Here is a 24,482-nt window from a genome sequence, read left to right on the forward strand (position 1 = left end):
GATGATTTGTTTTTTTTTTCAAAATAAGTATAAAGAATAGTAAGAGAGAGATTGAGAGGGAGTCAGAGACACTGAGGGAGAGAGAGACAGGGAGACAGAGACATTTACAATAATCATTCAAAAGAATAATAGATTTAATTGGAGTCTAAACTGGTTTCCTACAGCTTATTTATTCTCAGGGGTATGTGTGTGTGGGGGGAGGTGATGGCAGGTTTTTATAACTCAACCATTTTTTTAAATAGTTGTGAACTTCACAAGTTAAGTGAAGAAAACTTGATAAGAGTTTTTTGTATGTGGAAAAATGTAATATTTTCACACTTATGTCAAATAAACATAAATTTTAAAGGTTTTATTTTTTCTCAAAAATAATTGAAAATAAAATGAACACATTTAAACAAAAGCAAGCTCACACTCCCTCCAGGATGATGTTTAAAATCCTAAGGAAGTTTGGTCTGATTTGGAATTTGAGACTTAACTTTCAATAAAACATAGCTATTTATAAAGCTTCCTATACTTTTATTTAGCATGAGTACATAATGAAATCATTTTTTCAGTAGCTTTATCTCAGATATTATTAATGATTACAGAGAAAGGAAAAATGTGGATTCATTAGGTAAAACTGGCAAAGCATATCCAAAGTAGAAATAGTTTCGTTAAGTACTTAGAATTAATATTTGAATAGGTATTCAGGTTTTCAGAGTTAAAAACCCCAATGCATACTTTCATTTTTCCCATTTTATCTTAAATATGGTTATCCATGAATAATCATTGTTTCATATTTGTATACAACCCCCTTCTTTGTACATTTTAGTAATTGAGATGCATTATTTGTGATTATTACTAAAATAATCCCTGGTAACAAGAAACTAATTTTCTGTTATGATGAATGCAAAATGCTTTATTTTTAATAAGAGGCAAGTATTTTATTGAATGAAAGAAAACAGGAAAAAATCATGTTAAATTTAATTGTGACTCTGCTATAGTTGGAAACTTAACTAAAATGTGTATTTTTGCCAAATTTTCTATTAAGCCCTAATCAAATATTTACATTTATTTGCTTATTGGCATTTAAAAATTATGATTATCATATATGGTTGAGGAGATTCAAACATTCAGAATATATAAAACTCAAAATGTGGCTCATTTGTCTTACTCTTCATGTACTCTATACATTTTATGATTGTGTGTTTGCACAGAAGATATGTCAAGTATGTATATATATTTCATCATTTTAGTAAAATTCTTATCAAGGTGTGCATATTATTTACACAATGTTCTTTTTTTTCTTTGTCAGTACATACACAGCTAACTCAATTTTCGGAGGGTTGCATATTTTCTAAAACTTTGATATACTGTAATTTATTTATCCATATCCTAATTAAGTTGTTTCCAGGTTTCATTATTAGAGTGTTTCAGTGACCTTTTTCAAAATATATCTTTATGCCTATAAAAGAATAAAAATGTTTCCATATGCACCTTGAAGTGTAATAGTTACAGTAGAGTGTATATACATTTTCAGTTGGGTAGATATTTCAGGATAGCCCCAAATTTTTCTAATACTTTCTACTCACTCAATTGTTCCCATTCTAAACCTGGTGGAAGAAGAGAAGAAAAGAAAGAAAATAAAGAAAAGAAAAATTCTACTTTCTAGGATCTTGAAAAGGGACTTGTAAAAAACATAGAGTCGGAGAGAAAAGGTATAATTAGAGGAAAAGTGTAGTTAGCAATAACTGAAGTTACTGTCTTGTCAAATTTTGACCCACTCTTTTCCTGCTTAACGAGCTTCCCATTTTCTTCCCCTATCACATTATATAAGGCCTTCATGACCTGACTCTCGGGAGTTATACTGTTCTATCATATTGTCCTTTTGTGCACCTAGATCATCATACAATTCCCAGAACTTTATGAGCACTGGAAACTCCTGTACGGCCATCTTATTGACATCACTCCAACCTGGGCCCTTTTAATCTTCTATGGTTATGCTTTTAATTTTCTTTGCTGAAATGATTTGCTCCATTCACATGCCAGTTGATTACCACAATGTCTCAAGTACTCCATTGAAGTGTATCCCCTTTGCTAAGATTTTCCTGACATCAACATAAAGCAGATTTTTCATATACTCCTTTCTCATATCCCATTCCTCTACAATTAGCATACCCCCAACACAAGGCTTATCAGGCTTTGTAGATATTTTAGTTTAAATGACAGTATCCTTGGGCGCCTGGGTGGCTCAGTCGTTAAGCGTCTGCCTTCGGCTCAGGTCATGATCCCAGGGTCCTGGGATCGAGTCCCACATCGGGCTCCCTGCTCGGCAGGAAGCCTGCTTCTCCCTCTCCCACACCCCCTGCTTGTGTTCCTGCTCTCGCTATCTCTCTCTCTGTCAAATAAATAAATAAAAATCTTTAAAAAAAAAAAAAAATAAATAAATAAAAAAAAAATAAATAAATAAATGACAGTATCCTTTATTCTTCTTAAGAGGCATAAACTTCATACTTTATTTACCTTCTTATGCTTATTGCTTAGCACATTTGCTGAGACAAGGTATATGCTCAGTATATGTCTGTTAAATAAATAAGTAAATAAATGAGAAAAATAAATAAACGAATGAATGAAAGGAACTAGGAAGTGGAAGACAGACTTAAAACTGTTCAAACATTTTCCCCCATTAATTCAGAAATATGAGAAAGAAAGTCAAGGGGGAAATGTTACATTTTGATTTACCAGGAAAGCATTAGTTTGATCAAGAATTATCTTCCCTTGCTCTACCCCTTCAGACTTGTAAAGCTTTAAAGTTTGCTAATGTCTGCATAACCATGACTGAATAAAACAAGAATTTTTAAGAACACAGATGATTTTTTTAAACAATTATAGGAAATGAAAGCAAATATGTTAAATTATCTCATGATCCAATCATTGAGCAAAGACCATCATTTTAAAAACTTAACACAGTGTATAGTAAACCATCCAAATGTGATTGGAAGAGGTAGAAGAGGGAGAGGGAAGGGAGGACAAGAATGAGTAGAAGGAGGGCGCCTGGGTGGCTCAGTTGGTTAAGCGACTGCCTTCGGCTCAGGTCATGATCCTGGAGTCGCCGGATCGAGTCCCACATCCGGCTCCCTCCTCAGCAGGGAGTCTGCTTCTCCCTCTGACCCTCTTCCCTCTCGTGCTCTCTATCTCTCAGGCTCTCTCTCTCTCAAATAAATAAATAAAATCTTTAAAAATAGAATTATTAAAAAAAAAGAATGAGGAGAAGGAGAAGAGAAAGAATGGGGAAGAAAAGGAGGTTGAGAAAGCTTCTTCCTTTCCCACTAAACCTCTCCCCACCAGAAACCACATGCATTTATACATATAGAAACACACATATACACTTTCTATGTCCTTGTGTGCATGTATCCTTTCCTGATTTTTTTTAAGGATTTATTTATTTATTTGAGAGAAAGAGAGCATGAGCAGGGGGAGAGGCAGAAGGAGAGGGAGAAGCAGATTCCCCATTGAGCAGGGAGCCCGATGTGGGACTCAATCCCAGGACATGGAAATCACAACCTGAGCTGAAGGCAGATGCTTAACCATCTAAGCCACCCAGGTGCCCCAGTAGTGTGTCTTTCCATAAGAGCATGTATTTTCTCATACTTTCAGAAATTTGAGTAGTCCACTGTGGGACTCCACCACAGTATAGCTGAACAGTCCCCTGTGGATGGACACTTTGTTCCCATTTGTCTTTAGATACTCGGACATATAATACATTAGAATTTGAAAATTAGTTTTAATTTATAATAAAACAATTTTACACTTACTTGAAACTTTAGAGTTTAAAAATAACATATATTATTTAATCTTTACCTTAGCTCCTTGCTGTAAATAGAATGTGTATAATGTGGCACAGAAAAGATGCTTGATAAAGATTTCTAGAGAAATGAAGGGATAAATGAATGGTTACATGTACTTTCCGGAGGAGTTAATTGAGGATCAGCAAATTTTAGCAATTGTCCTCATGCTGAAAGAAGATATTAAGTAGTAAAAACAGGAGTAGAATCCATGTCTTTGGAGTCTTTATTTATTGACTATTCTTGCTATCCTAGTTGAGAATTTATGAATTTACCCAGGTATCTCAATTACCTGGTCAAAAAATTGATATTGTATAATATTTGGCAACAACATTTTCATATTGATCAACTTAATGCAACGACTCTAAATATAGAGCATGCTGAATACCATTACACGTAAATAAAAGGCAGCTTCTCAGGCAGCAATCTATACTCAGGCAATGACTGTATTTCTAGTAGAGTGGTAACCTGTTTTAAGGTGATAGTGTATATCATTATTTGGAACAAATTGACAAATGATTGCTAAGATTTTGTTATAAAATAGAAATCATCTCCCCCAGCATGAACTCTGAAATATAGAGATCATTTGTATTCCTTGTTCCTCCTCTAAAGGAGGAATCATTCATGAGATACGAGTATCCTTTTATATTATTAAAATGCTTCTGACAAAAGTAACTCTCTAGGACTAATACGAATGACTTATACTTATGAAATGTACAAGTAAAATTAAGATGCTTATTGTTTTGGTGTTTGTGTGTGTGTGTGTGTGTGTGTGTGTGTGTGTGTGTGTGTGTGTGTTACTCCAGTAGGGAATTGTAAGTAAGTAAAAACTGAACGTGAGAAAGTTGAAGTGACATAATGTGTTTTGAAGAAAAACACCCCATGACACAATTTGCTGTTTTCAAGCAATCCTTTTGTCAAATAAATCTTATGGCTGTACCTAGAATCCATAGATAGTGAAAAGATTTAGTGACTGCTTCGTGCTTTCTGTTAGTTTTGTCCTGTATCTGATTACACAAGTCTCACATGACAGTACCCTGCCACGTTTGAGTTCAGTGAATAAGCTGATGAATAAACTGATGATCAATAAGTAATGAATTTTCCCTGCCTTACTGCTCCCCTCCACCTCCTTTTCCCGACAATTGCCATATATAATCTTCTCCCCAAATGTCTGTGCTCAGGTCCATTACCATCTCTTATTCTTAGGTCTATATTTTCTACCATCTAACGTATATGTCTAGAACAACCTCCCGTTTCTCAGAATTTTCTTCCTTCTACCTGCGTTAATCTACTGCTTGTTTTGTTAATACAGTATTGAGTCAAAGGCAATCCCCTGGGGGTTTTTATGTGCTGTAGAAGACTTGGTTCATTTTCCAGCAAAAGTTGTTTTTAAACCCCTCCTCCCACTTTGCGATGATTCTTGATATGCCCCAATTAATCTTACTTAATTACTTAGAAGTACTGTTTGTTATAAGTTTGATTTACTTGATGTGCACTTTGGAGTACTAAACAATATTACTCATATCCTGCCCTGTTCCTTGTGAGAATGCAGTCTTTGGGGCCCAGTGGGGTTTTTATTTTAGTTATACATAACGCTCATTAGGTTATACAACTTTTTGGTCTCATATTTAATTTTGATATTTAAAAATATAAATAATTGATGTTCAGAGTAAGAAAATTAATGATAGCATACATAAATAAGATGGCATTGAATTAAATAGTAATAAATTGGGGATACACACCATGGTGTTTTATTTATTCAGAGTTAAATTGTCTTGGTGATCGTGATCTAAATATTAAACAATTCTGTGTGTCAAGAGAATATTTTCCATTTGTTTATATATTAGTTACTCTACCCAATGAATATTAATAATAGCCTGCTAATGTTAAATATACTATTTTCTAAATTTTTCCCTAAAATTGAAAATAACTCTGACAATGCATACACTACATATAATGATAAAGAAATGAGGAGTTTTGTTGTACATTTTACATTTTATATTTATTTGTAACCCACATAACTACTCTGGGGTTAGAAAAAGAACAGCAAAAATAGTGAAATAATGGCAGAGAATATTCATGTTTGATGAGAATTTGTGCATGACTTTGTCTACTATTGCAACACTTAGTAGTCTCTCTTTTATTATTTTGTTGAAACAATATAACAATTATATTTTGATAGCAGATAGGGCAGTGGAAACAAGTGAATAGAAATTACAAAGTTTTGGATGTCTCAAACTTTACTGGGTCAGAATTCTTTTCACAGAAATACCTGAATATTCTTTATCCAAAAATATAATCATTATTTCATTGCACAATTTTGATTTTAATAGCAATAATACCTTACACATGTTACTTACTTGTGAGTAATACAAAGGTATTTCTTTATCTAGAGATGGAATTATTTAATTTTTGAGGAGAAAATGGAGGCAGTGAAACATTGAAGTTTATTGCTAATTTGGCTAATTAATAGAGAAATTATTATTAAGACTAAAGTTTCCTGGAGTCTAGAAGAGTCTAGACTTCACTTTTATTAGTCTCCGTCTGAGTTCCTATTTGCTAGTTAGTTTTGCTGGTGCAAATTATATTTGTCAAGAATATAAGACAACTATGGGGTGCCTAGGTGGCTCAGTCGGTTAATTTGACCTGTGGTTTCGACTCAGGTCATGATCTCGGGATCTTGAGATCAAGTCTCATGTCAGGCTCTGTGCTTAGCAGGGAGACTGCTTAAGATTCTTTCCCCTTCCCTCTGCTTCCTCCTGTGCTCCTTCCCCTGCTCATGTCCTCTCTCTCTCAAAGAAAGAAAGAAAGAAAATCTTTAAAAAAAAGAATATAAGACAACTATCAATACTTTAAATAAAAATCACTGTCATATTATGACTAAAAGTGTTTTGATTTTGTGTTTTCCTATTTGTCCTTTGTATATGGTATACTGGGAATTGTTTTTTAAAACTCAACACTGGTAGACAGTGGACATCAATACACCTGGTAAAAATGTAGTGATTCCAAAATTGAAGAGTTAAAAACAACATCTTTCATCAATCCCAGGGTGCACATTTTAAGTGTTTATCATTTGTGCTTTCATAACATTATTTTGATTTTGAAAATCTCTGTGACACTTTCACATTTAAATCAATCTGACTGGTAAATGAAACCTTTATTAATTAGGTTAAGAAAGAAAAAAAATACCATTTCATTTCTCCTGAAGGCTATTATTAGTAGACAAATCAAGAAAAAGTTTGGAGATAGAAATCTGATCATAATTGGTCAAATTATTTGGTAGCCAAAAGAGCAGTTTGTTTTCAAATCAATGTATTAGTGTGTTTAAAAAATTGGACTTAAAATTGGGGGAAAAATTAGATCACAATGTAGCAATGAACTTGTGCAAAAATCTCATATGCATAGCTTTTCTTTTTTTTGCTTTTTTTCCCCCCTTATTTTATTTGCCAATCTACAGATCAGTCCATCTCTGGCAGATTTATTACACAGTGAAGAAACAAGTGGCATTTTGCTTCTTTCAGGAATAACATTGTTCAAGTGCAATGATGAGTGAATATTTCTTTCATTCATTGATCCATTAGTTCATGCAAACTTAACTCCGAGCCCTTTGGGATCTGAACTGCTGCTGATGTTAAGTTTATTCTCAAATTACTTCTTTAAAAGTCTATTCTAGGTAGTTTCTAATTAGATACCCCCAGATGGTATGAATCAAGCAGCTGTAATCCCAGCTGGGAACAAGTATGAAGAAAATGCTCTTTTTTTTTTTTTCCATTTCTTAGCTTTATTTCCCTGTCTCACAACTTTCAATATTCTCACCATTTTCACAGGCTTTTGAATACTGTAAATCACTGGATCATATGCTCTGGAATACTAATAAGATATCTTGTTCTAGCAGAAAAGATGTAGGGTCTATGGATGTAGTGGACCACCTGGACGTTTGAATTATTCCATCTGAAAGCTATTTAATAGAAAACGTGCCCTGTATTAAAAGTAATACCAACAACTCGTTACACACTTAAGGCTCAAGACTTTTTGGAGCATACCTATTTTTCTCAGCTCTCCATGGTCTTCCCAAATCCTTTTAAAATCCATTAGGCCTTTTAGGTTATGGGATGTCATTCAGTAATCCACTAGTTTGGGTCTATCTTAATGAATATAGAGACATTTGAGATAATTGTTTCATAATTAAAACAAAGGTATTATTAACTACTAAAACCACAAATATCAAGAACCTTGTTGCACAAAGCTGTTAATTCACACATTATTTCATTAGTCCTAACAACTGTATCTTGTATCCTTACTATAGTATATTCTTACTCTACAGATGAAGAAACCAAGGGTGAGAGAAATTATGTAATCTTCCAGTAGCAAACAAGTAATGTGGTAGAGCTGGGAGTTGTCCTAAAAAGAGTGAACAACATTTATTGAGTGTCTGTAAAGGAGTCAGACAGTGTGCTAAATTCTCAATAAATATGTTATATTCAGGACTGCCTTATAATGTTTTTCCAAAGCTGGATATTTTGATCTAAGACAAATGTCAAGTAGATGGGATGATGGGAAATGGCTGTGAACCAGGACCAACTCTGGCAAACCAGGATGTAAGATGACAATGTTTCCCTCTTGTATAAAAACTTTTAGATACATGTGGAGTGGGAAAAAAGACTCAGCAAGGGCGCCTGGGTGGCTCAGTTTGTTAAACATCTGCCTTTGGCTCAGGTCATGGTCCCAGGGTCCTGGGATCTGGACCGACACTGGGCTCTCTGCTCAGCGGGGAGCCTGCTTCTCCCTCACCCTCTCCCTGCTGCTCCCTCTGCTTGTGCACGTTCTCTCTCTTTCTCTCTCCCTCTCTCTGTCTGTCAAATAAATAAATAAAATCTTTAAAAATAAAACCCAAAACTCTCCTCAGCAAACATAACTTTCAAGAAAATAGTGTCGCCAGGGTTTTATCAGAGTCAAACACGTAAACAATGAACTATCCTCCCTACTCAGGGTTATTGGTCAATCCCTTTCAAGGTCCCTTTTCTTGCTCCAAACAAAAGTGTGCTCCACAGCTCACTAAAGCCAGTCCTCCTTTTCCACCCTCCACCCATTAAGTTAGTGATTTGAGAGATATTTCGACAAAACCAAAATTATTGCTTATATTTGCTATGTTACTAGCTGATAGATTCTAATGTCATTAACTAACATTGAAATATCAGTGACTTGAATGATATTGTCCTAAAGAAAATAGTTTGTATTCAAAATGAATGATTCTGGGTAGAATTTCAGGATGACATTTCGGGCTTTGGGATTTTCCAGGCTAAATGAGGTAGTATCATCAGTCATATTGGCTCATGAGCACATTTCCAGATAGCAAATCATAATGACCTGAAATTGCACAGTTTTTTTTTTGTCTTTTAAATATATTTGATTAGTTTGAAAATTAAGCATCTATTAGTTCTGATTATACATGCTTGTAATGGAATGTTCTCTACCTGCCATCACAACAAAAATAATTAGTCTAAACTCCTCACTACCCCAAATAAGCCCAGGAAAGAACAGTAGAGAAAAGGAGAGAATGGAGGAAAGTAGGAATCAGTTAAGTACAAGATGAGAGGGAAAACATGGAAAAAGGAGAAATTGTTGTAATATCTTGGAATCATTAGTGCATTCTAATCTCTCTCTTCCCTCCCATCCCACTATCTCCAAATACTTGGTTGACATGCCATTTGCTTCCTGGCTCGTTGGACAATAAGAGGTGTGTTATGAAAAGATATTTATCACCATGTGTTATTTTTCCCCCTAATCACAGATTTTGCACGTAATTACTCTGTCACTACATTCTGGAATGAAAAATGTTTCATCTCCATGTCTCTGAAAATCCTTTTATAACTAGGAGAGAGAAAAAGTATATAGAGTTAATCTTCACAAGTTGAAACTACATTTTGTTTTGTTTTTCAGAGAGAACTTTTCCCATTTCATGACCACAAAGACAGCCACTTGTATGTTTGATGTTGACTGGGACATGAAGAAAGAGAACACCTTCCCCTGGCCCAATTTTGAATATCCTTAAGGCTTCCCACTTCCCCTTTGTTCTCTAGGAGTCCTTTCATTACCATAAGGCTCTTATTTGTTTCATCCATTCTGAAAATCAGTGCCGGGAGAGTGAATTCTGACTTGTCTAGCATGACATGATCCAAACTATAATTTATGGATGAGCAGAACATGAAGGAGGGAAATCAAGAATAATTAAAGAACCAGGAAAATGTGTCTGCTTTAAAAGAAAGAAAATAAAAATTAAAGGAATAATTTATACAACAAATGTTGCTAGTACCCAAAAATGCAATATAGAATGTGGATTTTGCTATTTTCTGGATTATTTAAAAGACTAGTAAAATTACACTGAAAAGATGAAATATCTAACAGCAATAATCAGTTTATTAGCAAGAAAATGAAAGACGTCAAAAGTAAATATGCAAGACTCAATTAAGAATTATTATGTATGATACTTTTAAAAAGCTCTTGAAAAGATTAACCAAAGACATAGGCATGTGTCTTAGAGAAGAGGGACACGAATGGTCAATAAACCTGAATTACCATATAGCCTGGCACGATCGCTCTCCTGCCTCCATCTCCCACCCTTCTCCAACTCTTGACATCCATCCAGATGGCTCCTTAGGGCATGCAACCCATCATGAGCAATAACTAGTATGCCTCAATCGTTTATCTCTTATTTTCTTCATCTTCTTGCTCAAGCCAACACTGGAGTCTTCCCTGAGAATATTTCTTCCCTGAAAATTCCTGTCAAGTGATGACTGATTTTTTTTTTTTTTTAACTGAAACCTTTGTAGAGGAGCTCTGGAGGTGAGAATGAGTGCTTCATTTTCCTTCTTGTCATTTCCAGACCATTTTTTTTTCTCCTGTTCTCCCTAAGTCCCCTCAAAACACTTGAAAATTTACCCTAAAGCCCACTCTTAGTCTCTTTCCAATACTACCCGTACCATAATTCTTGATAGTTTCAGTATCAATAGGGATGATAGATGATTATTTTAAATCTCTAGCCTCATTTTCTCATTTCCAGGGCTTTCATCATTAATATTTCCAGTTACTGTATTCTTTGCAACCCCAATTTCAAGCTACTCAATTCCTGAAGACGATTCTTCCAATTTTTTTTTTCCCTGTAATAACTCAATTCTAATACTCTCCCCCAACACACTGGAAACTATTATTTGTTTATTTTAATTTTCTTTTATTTAATATCCCCTACCTGTGGCTTTACATCCTTTCTTACAACCATCTTAAATTTTATCATTGATTGTTATTATCATTCCTTTGCATACAACTTTAAGTTCTTTGCCCTGACTCTGGTTAAATCCACCTCTCTGCTTCCACCATACCCACAGTAGTGACAGTGTAATGTGGTTGGAAGAAATATACAGCCATGCTGACGTGTCTGCTATAACCACGAACTTCAAATGGTACCATTGGCTGTCCCACCAGATTCCCCTGATCCATTGAGTCCGCTTATAAGTCTAGAAAATTTTCTTATGTTATACTGTTTCCTCAAACCTCCAACACTTTCTCCTTCAAACTCTCTCTCAACTGATGTCCTAGCTCAGTTTTAACTGAGAAAATAAAAGCAGTCAGAAGAGAATATCTTCCCAGAATTTCTACTTCTGTAGCAACCTCTGTACACATATTCTTTGCCTTCCTTCCTGCAACTACAGGTTAAGACCAACCCCTCCACTCACAGCTTGATTTCCAAACACTTTTGCTTACTCGAGGACATCATTCAAGCAAACTCCATCTTCCTTCTCTTTTTTTTATGGAACCAGGGATATCAAATCCTGCTTCAGAACCTCAAGGAGCTTACTTAATTGTTGGAGTTAATTAAATGCTTTTTATTAGTCCTATCCTTAAGATTTCATTCAACCTAGTTCTCAAGCCATAGCCTAGCACATTCACATATGCTGGTAACGTTGGTGGTTGGAATGACATTGCTGGAAAGGTATTGGTGGCTAAGGAAAATCATACCAGAGAGAGAGGAGAGAGAATTGTCATTATCCGGAAACTGGACTAAGATATTCATTGCTTCTAGTCAACAAGTCAAGATGCCTTCTGAAAATGTCCACCACTAGCTAGAAGATGAGGAATGTCACCTTGTCTATATAGACCTCATCTGTAGAATTTAAGCCACATCAACAATTATGTCATTGAATTGCCTAAGGCAACCCAAAGTAGGGCAGTTTGATTCCCAGGGTACTTCAGTAGGATCCCAAGTCAGTGGGTAGTGTGTAAAATTCAATTTGCATTTCTCAGTTGTGGTCTGCAAGAAGCCTGGTAGCTTCCCGAGCAAAAATATGCACAACACATCAAAGAGTCTGACATATGTTTTTTTTTTTTCTAAAAAAAAGGTTACAGATCAATCTGAACTTTCAAGCGAGATGAAAGATTCTAACATCTAAAGAAAGATGACAAGATGTGTATTTTCATGACAAAATATAATTTAAAACCTCTTCAGATCCTCCCCCACAAGATGCCAGAAATCGTTTCTTTTTTCCCCCAAAAGCATATTATTGGAGTCATAATTCACATTCAAGAAAATGGAATAGAAAGTCAGAAGGATATAACACTCTACTTTTAAGTGTTCTGAATGTGTTTCTTGGCCTGCTTTTTGTTATAGTCATGGGGCAGACTACGTGCTTATTCTTACTCTTACTAATTAAATATTAAATATTGCAGAACAATTCCCAGGGATATAAAAAGTATCAGTTATTGCATCGGGGTTACCAAACTGATGCTCCTAGTTCTTACGTCTAAATTTCATTCAGAAATGCAAAAATATACACAGAAAAGGCTAATCGAAGAGGAGCCAAATTGGTTACAATGAATAAATAAGTGGAAATATTTCTTATAACTGACAGTACCATTTTCTGTGGTGGCAGTAGCTCCTATGAAAATGTAACATTTTACTTTTCATTGTGAACAAATGTGGCACATTGTCAAGAAAAAAAAAGATTCCCAGAGTTTTGATGGAAAAATACTCCTAGATGGAATTCAGGAGTCACATTCAGAAACATTCATATCAATACCAGAGGCACAAGTCATATCACACCAGAATGTTGTTGTCAACTATAATTAGAGGCTTCTCTCATTTTCTATTATTTCCCTTAAAAATGAAGGGTCTATTTGTTTCAGTCAAATGTTTCAGAAATACAATGTTTTAGAAAAGACTTGAGAGGCAGTTTACTTTATACAGAGCCACTGTTGAATATATTCATGATTGTTTTTAATTGTCTTTTTTTTTTTCACAAGAGAAAAAGCTGTAAACTGGATTGTGATTTTCAGGAAGACTCCACAAACACTAAAGCAGTGTGAATATGGCCTCAGGGACATTCAGGATTTGATCTCCCAATCTTTGCTGCTGTAGTAATGCTATAAACCTTTTTTTGTTGTTATTGTTTTACTTTTTTGTTGTTCGTTTGTTGTTTGTGTTTTGTTCAGTTTCTCCATACAAATAAAAAGATAACTGAATTCTTAATTAAATTGAATACATTGTATTCCTCAGAAAGACATGCAATTGCATACCCGATGATATATGGGGGTTTTAATTGATTATCTCAACCAGTAAAAGCATTAGTGCACCATGGCATAGTATGAATTTCTAAATAATATAGTTATTTCTAGTATCAACGGAAAATTCTGAGAACAGATAGCATTAGTAAAATCTATGTAAAAAGTGGCTACATTTGAATAATTGTGGATAGTAAGTACTGAAAACAGAATTTTCACGTCGATCTCAAACTTAATTAAGTCACGTAAAAGAAAGCTATTAAATCCTTGCATTGTCCAATATTAACGTGCTCCAGAAGGTCCTATCTTCCAGCTATATGAAATAACCACAGAGAGATAGAATGTGGGTTAAAGACAACAGTGGGACGAATCAAAGTTGTTTGATCCGGGGCACGTAGCTGGCTCAGTTGGTTAAGCATCTGCCTTTGGCTCAGCTCGTGATCTCGGGGTCCTGGGATATGCATCAGGCTACCTGCTCAGGAGGGAGTCTGCTTCTCCCTCTCCCTCTCCCCCTGCTCATGCTCTCGCTCTCTCTCTCTCAAAGAAATAAAAGATTTATTTAAAAAAAAAAAGTTGCTAATTCTTCTCTGGCAATCCAAAACTCTTCACTTTCTCCACTGTGAATACAGTGTACATCTAACATATCATAACTACTTGCAGCGTATCTGCATGGTCTCACAATCAGCTGTAAGTCCTCAATTCTGTACAAGAGAAACTTTGATTCACCCATGTCAATGGTGATTAAAAAGATACTGATCTAAAACTCTATCCAATACCGTGAGAAATGCTTTCATAGAAAGCAAGAAGCATTGTAATGGCTAAAAAGTACACTGAAAATCTCTGTGACTTTTAAGAACTCTCTTTGAAGTAGCACTCCAGACTTATAGAAACATATTAATAAATAGAATGACCAACTGTAAAAAGCAAAAGATTTGTAAGCATGAGGATTCTAGAAAGACTGCACTATATTCTCTACAGAATCAGTAAAGAAACCAAAAACAGTCTAACTTACAGAAGACATAGGAGCAAAGGAAATTTAAAAGCTAGCCTTAGGTATCCTTAGATATTTGAAGATCTGGAAGGAAGACTGTACTGTTTAATTTTGTTCTGGGGGACAAGCCAAGACCTACCAGGACTAGAAGGAAACTACTCTCACCTACCCTTCAGACTAGAAAGTTCGCTGAATGGTGGTGGGGTGGGGTTGTAAGTTGGAGCAAGACCACATTCAGTGTAATTAATAACTAATGTTGAGGGGAGATTAATAAATATATATATATAAATATAAGATTTATCTTTATCTATCTATAGAGAAAATTGTTACTTTGTAACAATTTAACAACACTAAATTGTGTACATGCAAATGCTAGAGACTGCTTCTCAAAAATCATAAACAAAAGATTCTTGCATTCCAATTCTTTTGAATTAGACTACTTGGAATGTGTCTTCCAATCCCCAAAATCTCTAATTGATATACCAGAATTTAGCATAGCTATTTGATAGGGAAAGAGAGGGCTGTGATACAGGCAAGGCATTGGAAGCATAATTAATTAATTGGCTTGGTAGAGAAAAAGATGCTGTAAGAGGATTTTGATAGCAAAATCCAAGCACTGTTTTTCCTTCCTTATATTCTCTCTGGAAGTATATAAGTGGATTTACAAAAGAAAGACTATGGTAGGGCAGATTATAGGTAGTTTTCCAGCAAGAATATAGAAAGGAACATTTATAGAAAGGATATAGCAACAACATTTACGCTTGTTTTTCCTGGTGAATGAGTGTCTCTGTTCGTTTAAGTGTGACTGAGCTTTGTAGGTGATGACATTCAATTTGAAATACATGGCTTTATAACATCTTATCTTCTAGGTTGACCTGTAAAGTTTCTTCAGATAAAGAATTGAACCCACGAATTATAAGAGAGTTTGATATCAGCACATTCATCTGTATATTCGGTAGTCTTTTTTGTAAGCAGATGTAGATTCGATGGTCCATAATTCAGCATTTCTGGAAGAGAGATGATTTTAGACCTTGAGAAGCAAGGTTCATCTGAAAGTGTTCAAAACAGAATTTCTTGTTTTTCCTGAAAGTAATCCTGTAGCATAAACTCATTCACTTGCTCTTAGATGCCTCTTAGAGATCCTATACTCTGAAGTTCTATGGTAATCTTCTGTGAAGCTTGTCTTGTGAATCCGGGATAAAATGCACAAATAAACACTTCCTGAAGAATTTTCAGTTTACTAACAATAATTTCCTCGGAGACTTGTGTAAGCTATTTCAGAACTATGGGCAGGTGATACCAAATGCAGTAAATAAGCAGTGGTTACTCAAGCAGAGATCACAGAGACTTTTCTCTTTTATTCCACCAAGTTGTCAGTTTGGGGTACATGAAATCACTACAGCCAGTTTGGCATTTACAAGCTGCTTGAAAAGACTTACATTTTTCCCCTTCATGTTTAGAAACAGTTTGAGGCTTTTCAGGGAGTCCTCTGAGGAAACGCAGGTAAGTGGGCATTTTATAATTAGCAGAAGCCAAAGGAAGGAAAACCAGCAGCTTTACATGGGGAAAAGCTTTTGAATGCTCTTCCTTGTCTCTTCTTAATGGCCCCGAGGTTTCTGAGATGGATTTTGTTCATTATGAGGTCAACAGAATGCACAAATAACAGACCTTCAGTTCATATTTCACAGAGGGAAATATGTAGTGGCAGATTTTTTTCCCCTCAGTCATATCTGAAAGAGAACAAGGAAGTGGCATCACTGAGGTACTAGAGAACAGAAAGGAATGTATCTTTCTTTTTCATCCGGTAATGGGACTGACCCCAGCACACTTTGTGGTGACTCGCAGATGCTGCTTCAACTAATTCAAAAAGGAGCTTCATGGAGGAGACTGTAACGGTCCCTCACACGTGGTTTTGGCATCATACAGTTTTGAGTCCCTCTGTAGCAAAAAAGTGTCCCTCCGTAGCAAATAAAAGAAGACTAAGAAGAGAATTGCTTTAAGAGGAACTAAATTCAAGTTTAAAAAAAGAGTACATCCACTTCCTTGTGGGAATAAAGTAAACAGATTAGTTTTAGGACCAGATGGAAGAGATGCAGGATCATTTTTGCTAAACTTACCTTGACGTTAGGGCTAGTATATGTATGGATAATGCTAACCATATATAAATTTATCTCATTTATAATTTTGGTGTTTAAAAAAGAATTTAGGATAGTAGCACTCAAAGCCAAATAATTCTGTACTTCTAAAATGTGGGGTAACACGCCTTGTGTCTTACGTTTATTTTCTTGTTCCTCACATTTCCTAAGAATAACGTCCTCAACAAATGCTGTTGATCAACTTTATGTCCCTCAAGGACAGACATAGATGAAAGATGACAATTTTAATGCTTTAGAGGGAAAGGTTTTTCTGTATGTAAGTGCTTCCTAAAATGTGAGCAGCAGATGTAGAATTAGGGAAAATCTGCAATTTGCAAGCATTTGCTGCAGAGGAGGTTTTCCTTTGCTGAAGCAAATTTGACTAAACATTCATGATCCTCATTCTTTGCCTCACTACTATTCCTGTGTTATCCAGTTCCTTCCTACATGCTTTTGGATTGTTAGAGACTCAGAAAAATGAGATAAAATTATAGGAGTGAACACAGCACACAACTTCAAACTCATGAGGATACCATTCGAAGATGGCACGTTGTTTCTCTGAATGACTTCTTATGCCAAGTCACAAAAAGGCTACCTTGACTTTGGTAATTATTTTTTTTTAAAGATTTTATTTATTTATTTGGGGGGGTGGGGCAGAGAGACATGCAGACTCCCCACTGAGCAGGGAGTCTGATTTGGGGCTCCATCCCAGGAACGTGGGATCATGACCTGAGGCAAAGGCAGATGTTTAACTGACTGAGCCACCCAGGAACCCCTGGTGATTATTGATAGATTGTTCCAGAGTTACTGAAAGTAACCCATGTTCTTCTAAGACTTCAGAAATTTTCTGATGAAACTAAGCTATCTGATTTGAGAGGCAACCCATTCTTTCAGTTAAAAGCTTTCTATTTATTGTGATTGATAATATTTTTTACATGTCCACTAGCATGTACATTCCACCAGGGCTGGGGCATTTGTCTGGTTTTGTTTTATTCACTGATGCCTTACAAATGCCTAAAACAATGCTTGGGCATTATTGGTCTCAATAAACATTCGTTAAGTGAATGGACAAATGAGTGAATGAATGAATGTCTTATACAATATTCTGAACATTTTTGCAGTCAATGTTTGATATATGTATCCATAGTTATATGTTTTAAATAATGTATATCATAATAGCACTAACAGGGAAAGAGAAACAAAGTAAAATGAATAAAACATGTTCAATATTTTCTCATTTACTTCTTACAAAATGGGTATGAGGATATTTGCGTTAACGTCATCATTGGGAGCATCTCATGATGGTAGATATAGAAATCTTTCTCTCCTTAAATATTTGAAGCAAAATCATTCACAAGTCCTAGCATTAAAACCCTGACCAGCTCTGACAATGAGAATGTTTGTCAGTGCTCGATTCTCATGTGGCAGGCTTATCATGATATTTCAATAGTAAATATAATATTATTCAACATTTTAATGCATCCAAATGATTCTCCACAGATAGTGTTAACTTGTAGATTTAATAAATTGTCTATTTATCAGGGGTCTGTTTTTCCGTGACTCCAGTCCATCTGTAGTTGCTTCTGCGAATAGAGGAGTGACATCTAGTGGTGACAGTAAATACTGCAAATGGCTAAGGTTGAGAGCATGTGGAATTTGAGGGTCAATTGTGCGAAGCCCACAACTTTGCTAAGAAAAGCTAAAAAGAATTTGCATGAAAGAAAGGAGAAAATAAGCAACTTATGAGTTGTCACATGTCCAATGGAATTGAAGCATCATTAACATGTTTGGTTTATGTACAAATTGTCAAACCTGGCAAAACAAAACAAAACAACTCACTCAAAGAATAGGCTTATACGAAATAAGGATTCAGAGAAAGACAAATACCGTATGATTTCACTCATATGTGGAATTTAAGAAACAAAACAGATGAACATGGGGGAAAAAGAGGGAAGTAAACCAAGAAACAGACTCTTAACTATAGAGAACAAACTGATGGCTACAGAGGGGAGGTGGCAGGGGGATGGATTAACAGGGTGATGGATATTAAGGAGGGCACTTGTGATGAGCACCCGGTGTTGTATGTAAGTGATGAATCACTAAATTCTACACCTGAAACTAATATTACACTGTATATTAACTAACTGGAATTTAAATAAAAACTTGGGGAAAAAAAGAATAAGCTTATAACTAAATCATCCACTTGAATTTTCATGTTTTGGTAAGGAATATTTTGTAATCCATCACACACTCTAAGTAAATATGACCACACATTTCAGCATAAGGCATAGCAAGAGAAAAGTTAATATGGAAAAATAGCTCAGTTGTGTTCAACATTACTGTGTGGGGAAATGAAGCCCACTTAAAATAGAATCATTCCTACTTTGGAAAATAAAGGAGCATTGGCCAAGCAACATTTTTCTTTTTGATTTGTAAATACTTTGGATTTTATTTTTTCAATGGAAGAGATCCCTGTAACTAAAAAATTATATTAATGCAGTTGTTATCATCTCTTTGTGGGTAATTATCATATTGATTTAATAGTATTTTGTGGGCTTTGAAATTTAACAGGAGCAAACAAGTTATGCTTGCATTACTGGTGACAGGGTTTTGGAATATAGGTGAGGTTCTGTGGGGTGGAGTCCCGAGCCGACGACCAAGAAAGAATTCTTGAGACATCTTTGGTGCAAAATGGTGGTTTATTAAGGCACAGGGACAGGGCCCATAAGCAGCAAGACCTGCTGCCTGAGGGTTATGAGGGGTGGCTGATTATATACTTGGGAATTGGGGGAGGTAAAGAAATGGGAGGTTTCAAAAGGATTTTCTTTTTTTTTTTTTTTTAAAGATTTTATTTATTTATTTGAGAGAGAGAATGAGAGATAGAAAGCACGAGAAGGAAGAGGGTCAGAGGGAGAAGCAGACTCCCTGCCGAGCAGGGAGCCCGATGCGGGACTCGATCCCGGGACTCCAGGATCATGACCCGAGCCGAAGGCAGTCGCTTAACCAACTGAGCCACCCAGGCGCCCTCAAAAGGATTTTCATATGTTAAAAATGACTCACAGGATACCTAGACCTTGCCATTGTCAAGTTAAGGTTGTTTTTCCTTCTAGTAAGGTATTAACAGTAAGATAGTTGGGGGCTTCCTGAAGGAACATTACACTTTTCCTGCTTCAAGTGTCTGTCAATGGGCTGCAGGTTATAAGAACATTTAATTGTATCTACATTCCCTTCTGGAAGCTAGGCCACTGATAGAAATGCTTTGTTCTTTAAATTGCTAAGACTTTTTTAAATTTAGGGAGTCTTGCAGGATTGTGATCTCTAGAAGTTAACTATTTGTTTTTCCTTTAGGGCAGCCAGGAATGCCTGAGGAATGTCACATACAAACCTTCTGGGGGTGGGGGGTGCTTGTGGGGTGTCCCCTTCTGCCTCTCCTCAGCTAGCCTTCTGCTCCCTCATCACTGGTAGGCAGGAGTTAAAATTTTTGTTTTTCAAACATCTTAGATGTATCTCCGTTGATGAGACTTTGTATAACTGAGAAGAATATAGGCTATATGTTGGAGATACTGATAATCAATAATGAAATAACTAGAATTAAATTTTTAAAAAGTTCTAATTTGGGTAATTATGTAAATTCCATTTGAATTAAGATAAATGACAATATTATGATATAATTTATACCAAAAGTGTTTTAAAATGCTTAGTTAAGAATAAGAAACTGGAATAAAGTTTTCTAGTGTGTTGTGATTAATAGTGAACTAACAATTTTCTAAACAGTAATTTTACAAGTGTGTATTAGAGGAAATGAAACATTTAAAGATCTCCTTTAAATAATATTGTATTTCAGTATATCTATTTTCATATTATATGTGAAAATGCATCTTAAAGATATTAAAAGAATATTTTCAGTTAAAGGGCAAATTCATGACTTTCATGAGGAGCTAAAATAAATGTTAAAGATTTTATTTATCTCATTATTGAAGAAGGGACCACTAAGATGCTACAACTGTAAAAAAAAAAAAAGAAGCATAAATGTATATGCAGCAAAGTAATGTTAAAATGAATTTGAAAAATCTGGTTTATCCACAGGGCAATAATCAATTGTACTCCAGCAGCCTTAAGTAATTTGTATTTCTATGGACAAGAAATATTTGCATTACTATCTCTTTTCTCTAAATTGACTTCTGTTTTTAACAAGATTGCTTAAAATAGCCTAGCCAAAGATAAAGTCTACACCCTTTAAGATCAGATAATACCAGAAGGCCTCAGCATTTCATTGAAAGGTCATGTAGTAATCTATTTTGCCTATCCCAAAGCCTAAACTTTTTCCTTGCCAAGTAGACTTAATAGGCTTATCATTTGCAAAGTTAAAGATACTTAATAGTTTTTACTCGGTATCTCGCACTGAAAATAATTTCAGTTTACAGGTATGTAAGTAACTATACCTCAGGACTCTAGGAAGCTCTTGGAATAGAAACATTTTGAAACTCAAAGAAAGATTAAACATTTTCACATAATGGCCACTTAAGAGCTGTAGTAGCTTACAAATAAAACTGTAGCCAAAGCATATTCTATTGTATATTTTCCCACTTTACAAGTGAAAATGGAAAACAATCTCCTACTTTTCTTTTTTTTTTTTAAAGATTTTATTTATTTATTTGACAGAAAGAGACACAGCGAGAGAGGGAACACAAGCAGGGGGAATGGGAGAGGGAGAAAGAGGCTTCCCGCCGAGCAGGGAGCCCGATGTGGGGCTCGATCCACGAGGACGCTTAACGACTGAGCCTCCCAGGCACCCCAGTCTCCTACTTTTCTAATGTAAAGATCATTGTTCTGATTCATGCAATAATAATGACAATATTCCTATGATCAATGAGCACCTGCAATGGAATGCACAATAAAATTAAAGATAAAACAGAAATATTAGTACGAGATAACTTTCTCATTAAATGCCAAAATTTGAAATATGATCGCCTCTTTCTTTCTAAAACTAATCTCCAGACACAAAAAAGTAGAACTTTAACAAGCTCTTTCCTTTTTTTGTTACGATTGAAAGAGTGGGTTTATAGTATAATGGCTTTAGAAAAAAATTTATATTAATTTTTATATTATAATAGCCTTAGAAAATTATTTTTTAGTTTATTTGTTTCAGTCAATGAAAATTCAAAATATTGCAGCCACATCAAGAAACAAAATAAATCTTCTGGCAGTGTAATATTAGATAAAATATCACAGATTATGGCTCATACTTGGCTTGTTTTCTTATTCTCCCCTCACTTTTGGTAACTATGGTTGTTCTAAGCTGACAATTTAGGTCTTATGATAAAAGATATATATGTTCTATGAAACATTCTACACAAATACAGCTCAGCCTAGATTTTGATCCTCCTAATTAGAAATAATCTCACTCCTAAATTACAACTCCTAAATGTTTCTCTTAAAACATGCCATTTTTCATGTTGTTATTTATTTTCACCATGGCCAGTCTGCAAACTCTTTGAGGGCAGCTTGGCATTATTGGATGCAAGTTCATGAATCTATATTTCAGTTTTGTTTTGGCTCTTATAAGCTCTAAAACCTTGGGAAAGTTATGTAATCTTTCCCAATCACAACTTCTTCATATAGAAGATGTGAGTAAAATATCTTTCTCCCAGTAGCTCAAAAGAATTAGATGAGACAATATTTTCAAGCTAACTGATAGACTGGTTTTCAATTAGTAGGTGCCAAAAAAGAGTTTTTTTTCCACAGAGTTTAATATTCTTTTGAACATAGTAGGGACTCAATAGATATTTATTGAATAAACCCCTCAATAATATGCAAAGCAAATTCAAATCTCTCAATATTTTTAATTTGGTATTTCATTTGGTATTTGACTCTACCATGTCTTGAGTGAGGCCAAGAATATATTACAGTGGTTGAGCTACTGCAACCATATTGGGCAAATCTAAATGGTGGCTTGTTTTTCATTTTTTCTCATAAATTGGGGCACCATTGAACCTGATAGCACATCTCTGTTTAGAAAAATAGGCACTGAGTGCTGTGCTTACATATTCAGTAGCCTTGGGTGTTCTATCAAAGAAGAAAGGAGAAATAAAGTTAGAGATTACCAGAATGAATTGAGATGATATTAGGTGATTTGGCTATTTTACAGGCTGGTGATCAAGCAGATTCTGGGTTATATAATAGAGGAAGAAAGTGTATCTTTCTTTGACAATTTATCTGCCATGAAATAATGGGTAGAATGAGAATCTATGTAAATATGAACCCTTATTTCTATTTTGAAAATACAATCACCTTCTTAAACTCTTCAAGTGTTATATTTCAATTAAAAATGAGCATAAATTAAAGGCAAAGGTCTATATTTTTACTTACCCAGCCATTTTCTCTCATTTTCCCTTCCTCTAAAATACATTAAAAATAGCTTAGAGGTAGTTTCAGAAAGTGATAGTAAGGGAATAGTAAGTATATTCTATTAAATACTACTTCAGTGCCAAGTTTCTTTAAAATATATATATAACATTAATGATATCATTATTAAGACTTTCTAAAAATCATTATGTAACTATATCTTTAAGGATATAGTTCTATAGATATAAATATCTATCTATCTATATATAGATAGATAGATATAAAATTAACTGCCAGAGAAACAAATGAGTTTTGCATGTATAAATTACTTTCACAGAAGGAAAAATGAAAAACCTAAATAATTTATCTGTCATTCCTTAGTGACTCAGAAAAACTCAGTATCTTAGAAAAACTACATTTAATAGTTTTTATCTTTCTAGCCACATTGGAATGAGCCTTAAGATTCTTTCCAAAAGTCTGAGATAATTTTCAAATAAGGCAGAAGCTTAATATGAAAATCAAGCTTAGACATAATCTACTGTGTGTCAGGGGCACCCAAACATCTGTAGGTTCTCATTCTTAGGTGATGACTATGGGAAGAACTATGGATTATGGAGGAAACAAAAATATGAGGTGTAGAGAATATCTAGTATGAAAACAAATAAACCTATACATTAAACCATTAGTGTTATCAAAACTTTATCCTTTTGCAGCTAAACACTCATCAATTTCTTTTGTCTTTGCATTTTTAGGAAGTGTCAAAGGAATGATATATGAATGATATATGTGCCTCTTCTGGGAAAGAGACTTCCAAGAAGTTCATGTAGTAATGAAACTAAACAAAATTCTGTTTGGGAGGCATCGTTCACTATTTTTGTTTCAGTAACTTAAAAATTTTTGTGCAGGTGCACCTGGGTGACTCAGACGGTTAAGTGTCTGCCTTCGGCTCAGGTCATGATCCCAGGGTCCTGGGATCGAGTCCCGCATCGGGCTCCCTGCTAAGTGGGGAGCCTGCTTCTCCCTCTGCCTCTGCCTCTCTCTTTCTTTCTCTCTCTCTCTCCCTCTCTCTCTCTCTCTCTCTCTCTGACTCTCATGAATAAATAAATAAAACATTTTAAAAAAATTTTGTGCAGAATTAAGGCATGCATCCTATTTCTGCTAGGATAGCCCATTTTAAAAATCAATTAAAATCATTTAACTTTACATTAGTCATATTTCTATAGAAAATATTTCACACATATTAATTAGAAGAGAAGTGACACAGTTCCCATACTTTGAAACAATAGTTTCCTAGTGTTGGGTAAGTCGGGTCTTTTTTTTGTCAGAAAAGGACTAAGTTGCATGTCATATGTAATGCCTCCATATACGTAAGTATTTTCCTTCCAAGTCTCGTTCCCTTAAGATGACAGACACTGTCACTTTCCGTTTATATAAAGTCCATATTGAAGTGGCTTCTGACACGAGAAAATGAAGATAGAATCACTAACAGTTTTGCTTTTTCTCTAACGGAGTATTTACTGTGCACCTTGTAGATGCAACAGATTGTGAATGGATATTAAATGGTTTATATCTAATAAAGATGAAAGGGATAAGAGTGATAAATTTTAGACAAGAATAATGGGTGATGTAATTGCT

General features: G+C 35.0%; 1 protein-coding gene across 4 annotated transcripts in view; it reads left to right on the forward strand.

Moving 5' to 3' along the window:
- The window catches only part of CDH12 (cadherin 12), a 1,005,284-nt gene that overhangs the window by 839,540 nt on the left and 141,262 nt on the right, over window positions 1–24,482 (forward strand). The gene's annotated exons all lie outside the window — the stretch shown is intronic.

This window comes from Zalophus californianus, chromosome 5, assembly GCF_009762305.2.
Source record: "Zalophus californianus isolate mZalCal1 chromosome 5, mZalCal1.pri.v2, whole genome shotgun sequence".
Classification (NCBI taxonomy): Eukaryota; Metazoa; Chordata; class Mammalia; order Carnivora; family Otariidae; genus Zalophus; species Zalophus californianus.